This window comes from Wyeomyia smithii, chromosome 3 (assembly GCF_029784165.1).
Source record: "Wyeomyia smithii strain HCP4-BCI-WySm-NY-G18 chromosome 3, ASM2978416v1, whole genome shotgun sequence".
NCBI classification, from domain to species: Eukaryota; Metazoa; Arthropoda; class Insecta; order Diptera; family Culicidae; genus Wyeomyia; species Wyeomyia smithii.
The window spans coordinates 191,534,439-191,546,623 of NC_073696.1; the positions used below are offsets into that span (position 1 = coordinate 191,534,439).

The window sequence follows — 12,185 nt, forward strand, 5'->3', positions numbered from 1 at the left end:
ACTTTAATTCGTATTAGTGTTTAGTGTATTTTACATGATATATTACGCGACGCGACTGATTGTCTGATACGTGTTGTGATTATACATGTACGGATCAGAAAAGTTTGGATGTTTTTGACGAGCATGATCGGCGAAACATTTACAGAAGCTGTTTGTTTTTAGTTCAATAAGTGAAAAAAATTGTTTATTAAAATAAACAGCCCTATTATTTCTATTGCGGGCAATTAATACGCAAAAACAGCAATATGAGTTTTACTTTAGATGAGCCAGATATTGAACAGCTATGCCTTGCGGTATCGATACTTTTTTCACGATTTTATCGGAATATCAGCGCTCGCTTTCGATACCAGTATCGAATCCAAGTATCGATGCTCAATGATATTGCAACGTCCAGGTTGAGAATCGCTGTCCTACACGGTAGTGTTTCTTCGAGGCGAAAAAACAACCCTGATTCTTTCTTTTCAAAAGATTGTAATTTTTCTTGACAAACAGTTTATTTCTGATGTCGAGGTTACCGTGACATAAACTTTGATTTTCGGCTGATATAGCATGTCTCCATCCTGATAATAAGTATCTTCCATGATATCATCTGAATGCAAAAGTTTTATTAAGTCAAAAAGATCAAGAGAATCATCTACTAATTAAATAGATATTTACTAATTAAATAGAAATATTCTATTCCTCTGATTTAGTTTGGCTTCAACGGGGGTAGTATTTCAGTTCAAAAATTGTATGCTGCAATATAAACCTGTTAAGTGTGCAGAAAATTCCAAATTGATTTTTCATCCATACCTGAAGAAAATTACTTCGACCTATTTCCGTTTTTTTACCCAAGCCGCACCACGAGGGGTGAAAATGAAAAACGTCATTTGCACGAACATAATTAATTTTACGCTCACAGCAAGCCTCGTTGCGGAATTCAATTTTCCCGCGGATTTGACCGAGCCAATGAATAATGAAATAACGTATGATACGACTTGTCCGTTCACATCGCTTTTACTGCTGCGTATCAGAAATTCATATCGACGAGAATTCTTTAATTTGGTCATTACTCACAGCGTGTATGGAAATGCAGATTGTCGCGTTTTCATTCATTTCATAGCACAGTTTTTACATCTTGCAGATACAGTACAAGAGCAAACCAATTCAGTAATATGAGAAGTTCAAACTCTCTACGAGTCAGTCGCATGAATTTATTTATACCTAGGTACCCATGTACTCAATAAATTTTAACTTTAAGCTCAGCTGGAAGCTACACGCATATGATAGTTCTGCAGACAGTCTTTGGTAGCCTGAAAAATTGAATCCATTCCTACTAATGGCATGGTATAAAAACAACAACAACAAATAGCTAACTGCATTAAAAATAATTACTTGTAATTGATATTTTATACTGGATTGTTAAGGATCATTGTCCAGCAAATCCAGTTTCCCCAGGGAATCAAACCCCTTTGGGAACGTACAGACTAGAGTGTTTCGTTCATTACTAGCACTATAACGAAAAATTCAATTAATATTCATTAAATGGCTCCAGCTCTGCTCGAACAACGTCGACCGTCCATACCGTTGATAGTTTGCTGGGGAACAAACGATGGACTAGTTCGAAAGTGACAGCACACAGATATAGACCAGCGAAGATTAGTAACGAAACGAACCATTTTAGCAATACGTCATACGGTGGACGGAGCGTGTTTTTGAGCTTGTTGAGTGAATCCGAAAAAACTTGGTTAGGTGGGGAAAACTACGCTCTTTTCCAAATGTTTTATTCGAATAATGTTAGTTTACACCAATTTTACTTGTCAATATATTAACAATAATTTATAAGCTTGAAAAACTAACACAATGTTGTAAATGTCCAAACAGATTTACGTTTTGAGGCAAATAAATGTAAAATATGAACTGGATGCCTTTAATTTCCAAAACTTTCCTCACGTATTTTCAATATATGGGTCATTCCATGCCAAGTGTCCGAGGAAATGCATCGACCATCTCCGATTTTGACCAAAATTTGTGAGTCGATGTATTTCGAGCCGGAACTTAAAGGTACAAAGTGTTGTACCGATTGGTGGACCCGTAGGTCAATGAGACTGCCTCCACTTTTTGCGAATTTAGCAAAACACCTTTTTTATTTTGTGAATATCTCGGGACCCTGAAGAGCTACAGGTGATATTGACATATCATTTTGAAGTATCTGAAGTATCTCTGGAACGCTACATTTTGTTTTCTGCTGATAAGTGATTCCTATGTAAAATCGTCTGCTAAATACATTGGCGTGGTCAAAATCAAAATCGAAGCGGGGGTAATTTGAGGAAATTGCAAATTAAGTTTTGAATCGAAAAAAATGCAATGTTGGCAACACTTCAGAAGAAAATTGATCACGTTCGATTCTACATCTAAAACCCTTCAAAATGATATGTCAATATCACCTGTAGCTCTTCAGGGTCCCGAGATATTCACAAAATAAAAAAAGGTGTTTTGCAAAATTCGCAAAAAGTGGAGGCAGTCCCATTGGCCGACGGGTCCACCAATCGGTACAACACTTTGTACTTATAAGTTCCGGCTCGAAATACATCGACTCACAAATTTTGGTCGAAATCGAAGATGGTCGATGCATTTCCTCGGACACTTGACATGGAATGACCTATATCTAACACTGATTATATTCGAATTGAGTGAAATAAAAAGTCAGGATTGATGTTAGTTCTATTCAAAATTGGTATTAGTGTCAATATAATGATATCCATAGAAGATAGTGTTGATTGACCTAATAGTAATGGTTATCTGCCTCAAGAAGAAATGTACAAAAGAAATTCCTGATTAGTTCCGTCTCAATACGCTTAGAGTGGCAGACTTCAAAAGGACGCCTTATGTGAAAATTTAAAGAGCGATGGGCTCAAAAGTTTTGTCTTCTCGAAAGAAGTTTCATTTTTTCGACCGATGAAAGTAGTGAACGGCTGGGCAGTGCGTACCAGCAGTACACCCGCATTAGTTAGCATAAAATAGACCTAGTGTTGTCCAAAGCGTAATGCCCAGCAACTCCTATCCCTACCTCACCGTGGTACCGACTGGGGTGCGAGCAACGAAGGGAAGATCGGTGAGCCGATGGGAACATGGTCGTATGCTGACAAGGAAGCGGGAGCTGTTCTCCTAGGAGGGCAGTCTGTCTTAGTGTCTGTTCTTCATGTTAAGGGCGGCTCAAACAGCGTATGATCCGGAGCGAACGGCTGGATTATAGAATGCGGTGTATCGCCAGCAACACCAAAGACGGCAGCCCCGTCCCGGGACTAGGCATCCTCAGCCCTAGTATAGCAGCATTAAAATACTACGAACAATCAAGAATTAAATACCGGAAGAATCGGCAACGACTTAGGCGACGAAATAGGGACGACGATTGGAAGGTCGGTACATGGAACTGTAGATCGCTGTACGCCCCAGGTGGCGACCGGATTATGCTGGATCAGCTGAAACCCGCCACTGCGACATCGTTGCGCTACAAGAGAAGAGAAGGTACGGCGCATTTGTGGGCGCAGGATACAGTACTACCAGTGCGGCGGCACAACCAATTAGCTGGGTACGGCTTTATGGTGCTGGGCAGAATGCGGAGTCGTGTGATCAAGTTGCAGGCGAACAACGACAGGTTGTGTTTGTTGAGAATAGAAGGTCGATTACACAACTACACATTCTCAATGTGCACTGCCCTCACGAATGAAGACCCGATGTAGGGAAACATGCGTTCTTCGCACAACTGGAGAAACTCTACGATAACTAGCTGCTCGTGTAGAGACATCAAGATCGTTATCGGGGGCATGAACGCTCAGATCGGTAGGGAAGACAAATACAAGCCGGTGATCAGCCCGCACAGCCTGCAAACCGTGACGAACGATAACGGCTAGCAATTTGTCAATTTCGCTGCTTCCTGAGGACTGACAGTCTTAAGTACCTTCCTTCCCTGGGAAGACATCCACAAAACCACAAGGAGATCACCTAGCCAACGTACAGCAAACCAAATTGACCATCTGCTCATCGACGGCCGGTTCTTACACATTACAAACGTACGCACCAATCGCGGTGTGGATATTGGTTCGAACCACAACCTAGTTGCGGTATCTTTGCGCTCAAACCTGTCGACCGTATATCACGCGCGACCTCGCCGAACCCCGCGGCTTAACATCAAGCAGCTCTGGGACTCCCAGACTGTGCAGTAATACGCGCATCAGCTTGAAGCGATACTACCCACGGCGGAGGGGCTTGGCGCATCGCCTCTTGATGACGGCTGGTGCAGCATTCACACAACTATCGGGGAGACCGCAACGGCGACACTAGGAGTGAATGCACCGAGTAGCAGAAACGACTGGTATGACGGGAATGAAAAGAACCGGACCTGGGCAGGTCAACGAGAAAGAACAAGGCCAATTACAAACGGGCACATGTCGACCAAGGTTCTAAGACGACAGAAGCGCCAAAGAGAAGATCGTGAACATGAGGAGTTGGAGCAGCTGTACCGTGCCAGTGATACGCGGAAGTTCTTTGAGAAGATAAACCAGTCTGGCAGAGCCGACATGGCGGTCGACAGGTGGAAAGAGTATTTCAATAGACACCTGAATGGCGATACAGTAAACAGAAGCGGAGCAGGAACTGACCTCGGAGCACCAGCAGCAGATGACCGAATACCAACCCCGATGTCCATTCTTTGTGAGATCGGTAAGATGAAGAACACAAAGCCGCAGGCAAAGACGGATCACCAAGCGAGCTCTTCAAACAGGGGAGAGAGTCACTGGCTAGAGCGCTGCAATAAGTTATTTACGGGATTTAGGAGGGGGAAAATTGCCAGACGAGTGGATGGAGGGAGTCGTCTGCCCCATCTACAAGACAAGCTGGAGTGCCGCAACTAGCGCGGCAACTCGCTTATCAATGCCGCCTACTCTCACAGATCCTGTTCCATCGTCTATCACGTTTAACCAGGAGATTCGTGGGCCAGTATCAAGCGGGCTTCATAGGAGCCCGTGCCACCACGGCTCAGATTTTCTCAAGCTGACAGATCTTACAGAAATGTCGCGAGTACAACGGACCCACACATCACATCTTCATCGACTTCTCGGCGGCCTATGATACAGTCGATCAAGCACAGCTATGGCAGATGCACGACAACGGATTTTCGGATATACTGACTCGATTGATCATATGATGTGCTACGTACGTGTTTCGGGGATACTCTTGAGCCCCTTTGAATCGCGCAGAGGGTTAAGACAAGGCGATGGACTTTCCTTTTTGCTGTTTAACATTGCTCTTGAGGGTGTGATCCGGAGGGTGGACATGGCACGAGGGGTCAAATTGAAATTATTGTCTGAGTCAAAATCATTGGAATACATTTTGAAAAATGTTAAAATTGCATTTTTTCCCCTTTAATTTCTCCATTTCACCGGGATTGTTATGATTTCGAGTTACCTAAAAACACAAGAATAACAACTATTGACTTATCAAAATCGCAATGAAAGTTCAAGAAATTCGCCAAATAATTCGTCAAATAATATGTTCGTTTGAAAACTCGTCATGAACATTCAGTCGACAAGTATATAAAATAATAGAGCATGATTTTCGACAACCATGAAACATAATACATACATCAATTTACCAAACAAAACTCCTCCTCTTAACAAACCGAGTGTAATTTCTTCGGCATGTGGCACGTACTATAAACCATTAATCAATCATCATTGTGAGGTTTTCACATTACCAACCGGCTGTATTATTTTCATCACGGCTCCGCTGGTAAGCATTACTTTACGAAAAAAGATTCGCTTACAATTGACTTGACCATCTGTTTTCCGCAGTTGATTGCACTACATTCGCCTTCATTGACTTCATTGGCATGTCCGTATCAGTCATCGATATCTGCAGTTTAAAACGGTTCTGACTGACGGGCCTCAAGATCGCGTCCGTCTGCTCGATTTAATTATGAGACACGTCCATCGGCCCTTCTCTGCGTTGATTGCTGCGCATATGTGAGTACAGCGGGCCAACGGGGGTAGTGAACCTGCACCCGGTTCAATCCTTCCGCTTGTTCGCTGCTCTGGGGTGGGATGGGACTAATTGACATGCACAACTCGTTTTGATCAACCATATCAACCGACTGTGGCGTTTGGTATCAATTCGCACTTGTAACCAGCACCCATCGGAATGACGTGTCGAAAGGCAGCATGCCGCCGTAAACGAGATCAAGTGTGACCCGGGCAAAAATGTCTTTATAACGTATTTTGCCTAAACGGTGTGCTCGGTAGTTTTGTATTGTAAACAAATTGGTATAATGAAAGTATCTTTGGAGGTTTTGCAATAGTGTAAACAAATTTCTAATATCCTCAACAATAAAATTCTTATTCAACATAAAACTTTAAACTCTTTTGGAAAAGTTTGCTCGGGGTTACCGTGAATCTACGATCTTTAAAAAAAACGCGTTGTACTGATAAGATCTGCAGCCGATCTGCGCCAACCAACAGTAGTCTGATTGATGTCAAGTTAAAGGCAGTTTAATCTCCTCTCCACGCTGAGCCGGGACAGACCCCAACCACAACTGGTTGGAATTCGATTCTCATGCGTAAATTGTTCATGCATCGTAAGGGTACACCAGAGGTTCACGCACGGTTTTTTTTTTCTTTTCCGAACAGAGGGTAATAAACGTGAATTAAAAATCAATTAAAGTTTGCTCGTGCTTTCAGCAAGTCGTAATGTAATAGTTGCGCGCACAGTGAAAATATCTGTCAAAATGTTCGGTTTATTTTTCTATACGATTAATTCTTTTCAGGCTTGCTAGTTATTATGAGTGTATAAGAAATACCATGGTATATTTTTGGAACGACTCTTCCGTGCCAAGTCAGAGTTCAGTGTGTAGTTAGTAGTGCATATTGCTATAGGGAGGTCTTCCAGCAGGTAGAGTTAGTGTCTGTTGTCGGGGTACGTGTGAAAGCTAATGAATCGTAATATGATTTATTTCGTATACGACCAATTGATAGGTGCGCGACATGCGATTATCATCAAGCGGCAATAAAAGACACAGCGATCTCGGACCGTGCTGCTAGAGCTAATCAACGGCCATCGTCTAGCAACTGCAGCGACGATGGTAGAAACAACAGGTTTGACGAGTTCTGCAGCTCATAACGGAAAGAAGAACCAGCAGTTTCTTATGTATTAGGTTAATGCAAGTTTTTGTGCGTCTCGCGTTCTTCTATCGTTTCGTGGAAATAATGTAAAATAATGATTACCTTCAACAGTCTAGAGGCGGCAGTCGCTAAATAAGTTGCTATTTTGTTTGATTATTATTTGGTCAATTTTTTTTTAAATTATTCATACGAATTAGTTTTTACGTTCTTTAAACCAACAAAGATCCAAGATCGGAAAAATGTTGACCACATTCTGAATTTTGTAATCCCTTTTATAAATATTGACAAAATTTTTGAATGGTAATTATAATCTACAAACTGACACTGCATTACCTTTTTTGTTCCGGTTTACGATTAGCCGATGCTTAAAGTACCGTGTTTTAAATGAAAGTTTTGATTATGAGTTAATGAAAGTTTTTTGGACATTGCTAGGAGAATTAAGGCAAAAACAGATTGAAATACACTAAAGTCGCTTTTAACGCGGGGGATACGTGCCGCGTAAAAAAAACCGCGTAAATTCCGGAATCCGCGTAAAAAAAGCCGTGTGAAATAAACCCGCGTAAAAAACCGCGTGAAAAGCGACCTTAGTGTACACTCCAGAACCGATAAAGCGCGATGAGAAAACAAGTCAAAACAACGAGAATACGCCGCTTTGGTTTGATATGAGTGACGATGAGCCTAGTGAAGAAGAATAAGAACCAGCTTGGATGATATTGTACACAAATTAACTTAACGCGATCAATCCAATTCCCACAGCTCTCTTCATCGAGAACGGTCACTAGTTGAATCGCATGGTCGTTTCCAAAACATTTAGACACACGAAATAATAATGTTTTCTCCTCTCGGGATTTTAAATTGCTCCGAGATGGTGCGGAGTCAAGTGTGTAGTTGTTTTGCAGTTTGCATTCATTCAAGGCAACTCGCAACGTTTACTGCAGTAATAGCAATGCATTATTACCTGCTGAATACAATGTATGAACGTCAACCTATGTCATTAATAAGCAGGTACCTAACTCGAAAACAGCGATTCCATTATAATGAAGTCTGAACATTTCGTTTATTATATAGCTTGTATGAACATCAGCTCAAAAGTTCTGAATCAACTATGCTTTGTTTTTAACATTTCAAAAGAACATTTTTAATATATTGTTGGGTATATCCGTCTGTAGGTTAATAACACTGTGCTACAAATGAAAAAAAAATGCAAGAACTTCTGAAGTGTCCCAGTGTAAGTTGTCAGTCTTGTTGAGTGTACCATTCGCTCATACTAGAATTTTCCAAACACCCCCAAAATCTGAAGTTATGGTCAAAATACGGTTTTTTGACCTCAGCGCATATAATATTTTTTAACTCAGTCATTTATTACCCGATTTTCAATATTCAAGCAGTTTAAGAAAAAAGACAAATAGAGCTTTCAAAATATAAACAGGTTTGTTCTAATGTCAAAAAATCATGTTAAGTTATTTGGGTTTATATCTAAATTTTTAGACTTTTTCACGCACTTTTTCTATTTAATTTTGAATTTTCCTCTATATACCCTTGAAACATATAAATATCTCTAAAGAGTTAACCTATGTATTGACTGAAGCTACAACCCACACTAAGTCACATCAAAAGTTCTTGCATTTTTTCATCATTTGTATCTCCGTGAAATAATTGTGCGATAGAAGCCAAAAATTCTGGTTTTCTTAAAAAATATATAACTTAGCCAAATATCAACCGATTTTCACAAAACTACTTTCAATTGATTTCAATTGAATATACTTTCAAAATAACAGTAAATTTGTGGTGTTTTTCACAAAAATAGACGGCAAATTTAAAATTAAATTGAAAAATTGCGTGAAAAAGTCTAAAAAATTAGATTTAAACTCAAATAACTCAACATGTTTTATTGACATTAGTAAAAACCTGTATATAATTTGAAAGCTCTATTTGTCTTCTTTCTAAAACTGCTTAAATATTGAAAATCGGTTTATAAATGACTAATTAAAAAATATTATATGCCTGAGGTCCAAAAAACCGTATTTTGACCATAACTTCAGATTTTGAGGGTGTTTGGAAAATTTCTAGTATCGCTGTAGCACAGTGTAATCATATGGCAACTTGTAAGCCCCTCGCAATATGATAATACGCTAACGATAAAAGCACGAGTTATCAATTTTGATTCGTGGCGCCTGGTACTTATGCAGAAAATGTTTTATGTAGAACTTTAGAAAATATGTATAAATGAGTTCGGTTGACTAAACTAAACTTAGTATAGAATTCATACCTACTTTCAGGAGTATCTTCTTAGACTATTTTCTATTACATTCAGTGGCACCTACCTGTAATGAGACAAAAAAAAATGAATAACTTTGCTTGGATATGCATATCAACAAAAATTTCGTAATAACAACGTTTATCATTGGAATTTTTATTTGAAAATGTTGAAATAAAAAAAAAAGAAAAAAAAATCAAAAATATAACAAGATTCTGAAAAAAACGGTCATCTTAATGTTTTTTCAAATTTTTTTTTTTAGATAGACAATTTAGTTTCCTAAAACTTTTTTTAACAAACCAAAGTGGGTCATCAAGATGAAAAAGTTTCTCCAACAATAACTTTTTCATGTTTGTCGCGTTTTCACGTTTTCTGACGTTGACTAACGTCTATATCGAAGTTAGACGCCTGAATTTGAAAATCTAGTAATTCAACCAGGGAAAACCAGCGTTGCAAATCGAGCGAGAAGCAAAACCTTTCTCCTCCTCTCTGCTTGAGAACGAGACATATGCTACGCTTCTCAAGTCTTTTGCACACACGCTTTGGAGATACTCTTTCTTCTTCATGCATTCCCCTGAGTAGCAGCAAGCACGCACCGACACGAACAAACTCTCTCGTATTGCTACTCAGCTACCGTAAAAGAGTACGCGAGTTTTTTTTTTATTCTCGCTTATTTTCCGTCGGTCTAGTTCCGCCACTGTTGTTGTGCCAATCACCGACGCCCGGGGAGGCGACTCCACCCAGGACCCTAACTCACGACCCGTTTATTAACGGACCGGCGCCAACGGCTTTACTTCCTCATGCGATGGAAGGCGTGATCCCAGAGATTTTTCGCCTCAGAAAATCTCCCGGTGTCGGCTAGGATTGAATCTAGACCAGTTGGGTTGGTTGTGAGTGGATCACGCCACCTCACAGCCATCGACACCTATGTCGGCGGTGGGATTCGAACCCAAGCGTCGAGCGTGGTTGGCAGAGACGTTACCAACCACGCTAGGCCCCCGCTCGGTGAGTACGCGAGTTCCTGCTAGTGAGTAGGAGTACTCGACTTAAATTGCTTGACTGGAAAGATTGCTTGAAAAACTGTGCTCGGAAACGAAAATGCCTTTTTCTCGTCATGCACCGACAGCCAACAGTGGGGCAACGCGTAAGGTATCGGACTGCTTCGGTAAGTTTTTTACAGCAGTCTAATGCAAAACCAGCCGAAGTGAACCGCTGCCGAAGTAGTCCGATACCCTATCTTTTTCTATTCCTCTGCAGCCATCGCAAAGCATCTTGAATCAATTGTCTTCGGCTGGTCGTTCTGGGGAGTAGGTACACACGAGGAGAGTAGACGAGAGTGTGTGTATATGATCTCGGGAGTAAATGCGAGCAACAAGGAAAGCAGGAAAGAACGAGAAATAGCTTGAATGGAGATTTCTCGACTGTGTGAAAGCGGCGGCACCGAGAACCTCCCATGAGTTGTTGCATGCTGCATACGAGCGAGACTAACAACACTGGGGAAAACCAGGGAAAAGTGGTCAGGTTTTAAGCGCTTATATATCAGTCATTTCTTTTCAGAGCTTCGAGGTTTTGGCATCAACCGATCAGAAATTCTTTTACGGTTTAATTTTTTGTAACAAAAATAACCTATTGTTTGAGATACACTATTGAAAAGTTGATGAATAACATCGATTGTCTAAATCATACCAAGCAACCAATCACCACCTCTCTTCACAAGCACAGTCAACACTAACGGATACAACCGATCTGACTTTGTAAGCGATTTGTTGTTGTTTACTCGAGGTCGCTTTCTGTTCCTGATATTTTTTAGAGCTATGTTGTAACTTACGAACCAGAGACAAACTGGAAAGAACTTATAGTAAGGCGGGGTCTTACAGGTACAAGACTCCGCCTTTATTTCAAGTTTCTTCCTGTCTCTGGTTCGCAATGCGAATGCACAAAATATTAATTTCATTTCATGTTGGCAGCCGACGGAGCCGGACCGATAGAGCTCTCGCACACGCAGCTTTATACGTGTTGCGTGTTACTGTGCAAAGGATTTTGACACGCACTTTGTTCATTCCATGACTGTTCCGATACCGCACGAACGTTGGATGCTGATCGTGACGGAGAAAGAAAAGCCGGGATTCAATTTCTGGCTGATCGCGCTGGCCGCGTTGATACTTAAGCACCTGTCTATCTGGCGGCTGTTATGGAGTTTTCGGTAGCTGCAGAATTGTTGGAAATGGCAGGCAATTCTACTGAAGAAAACGGGAGAGCTAGAATCATCGGCGAATGGTTATCCGAAATAGTGATAATTGAACAAACTTGCCAGTGTTGTTACTGTTGTGAAATATAATAGCACCTTTTGGTGCTCTACAATTATGTGATTAGTACACCCTAGGGATTATCGAAAAAATGCCCACGGACCATTATTTCATCTTTACGGACAGTCTCAGCTCCTTTGAGGCTCTCCGATCGATGAAAGATGTTAAGCACTCTCCGTATTTCCTGGGGAAAATACGGGAACATCTGAGTGCTTTATCCGAAAAATCTTTTCAGATTACCTTAGTGTGGGTCCCTTCTCACTGCTCGATACCGGGCAATGAGAAAGCGGACTCTTTGACGGTGACATTTATGAAAGACCAATTGCCTATAATGAATTTTTTGCACTTGTACGTCAGAATGCGATCATCAGTTGGCAAAATTCTTGGACCAAAGGGGAACTGGGAAGGTGGTAACATTCCATTATACCCAAGGTATCGACGAATCCGTGGTTCAAGGGGTTGGATGTA

At 40.9% G+C, this 12,185-nt stretch overlaps 1 protein-coding gene and 1 long non-coding RNA gene across 3 annotated transcripts in view; both read right to left on the minus strand.

The window, feature by feature from the left end:
• The window catches only part of LOC129733265 (calcium/calmodulin-dependent protein kinase kinase 2), a 187,277-nt gene that overhangs the window by 82,000 nt on the left and 93,092 nt on the right, over window positions 1-12,185 (minus strand). The window lies entirely within an intron of this gene.
• The window catches only part of LOC129733268 (uncharacterized), a 39,112-nt gene that overhangs the window by 14,483 nt on the left and 12,444 nt on the right, over window positions 1-12,185 (minus strand). The window contains exon 2 of the long non-coding RNA XR_008729448.1: window positions 9,424-9,478. This is a non-coding gene — a long non-coding RNA (uncharacterized LOC129733268). The remainder of the gene's footprint in view (window positions 1-9,423; window positions 9,479-12,185) is intronic.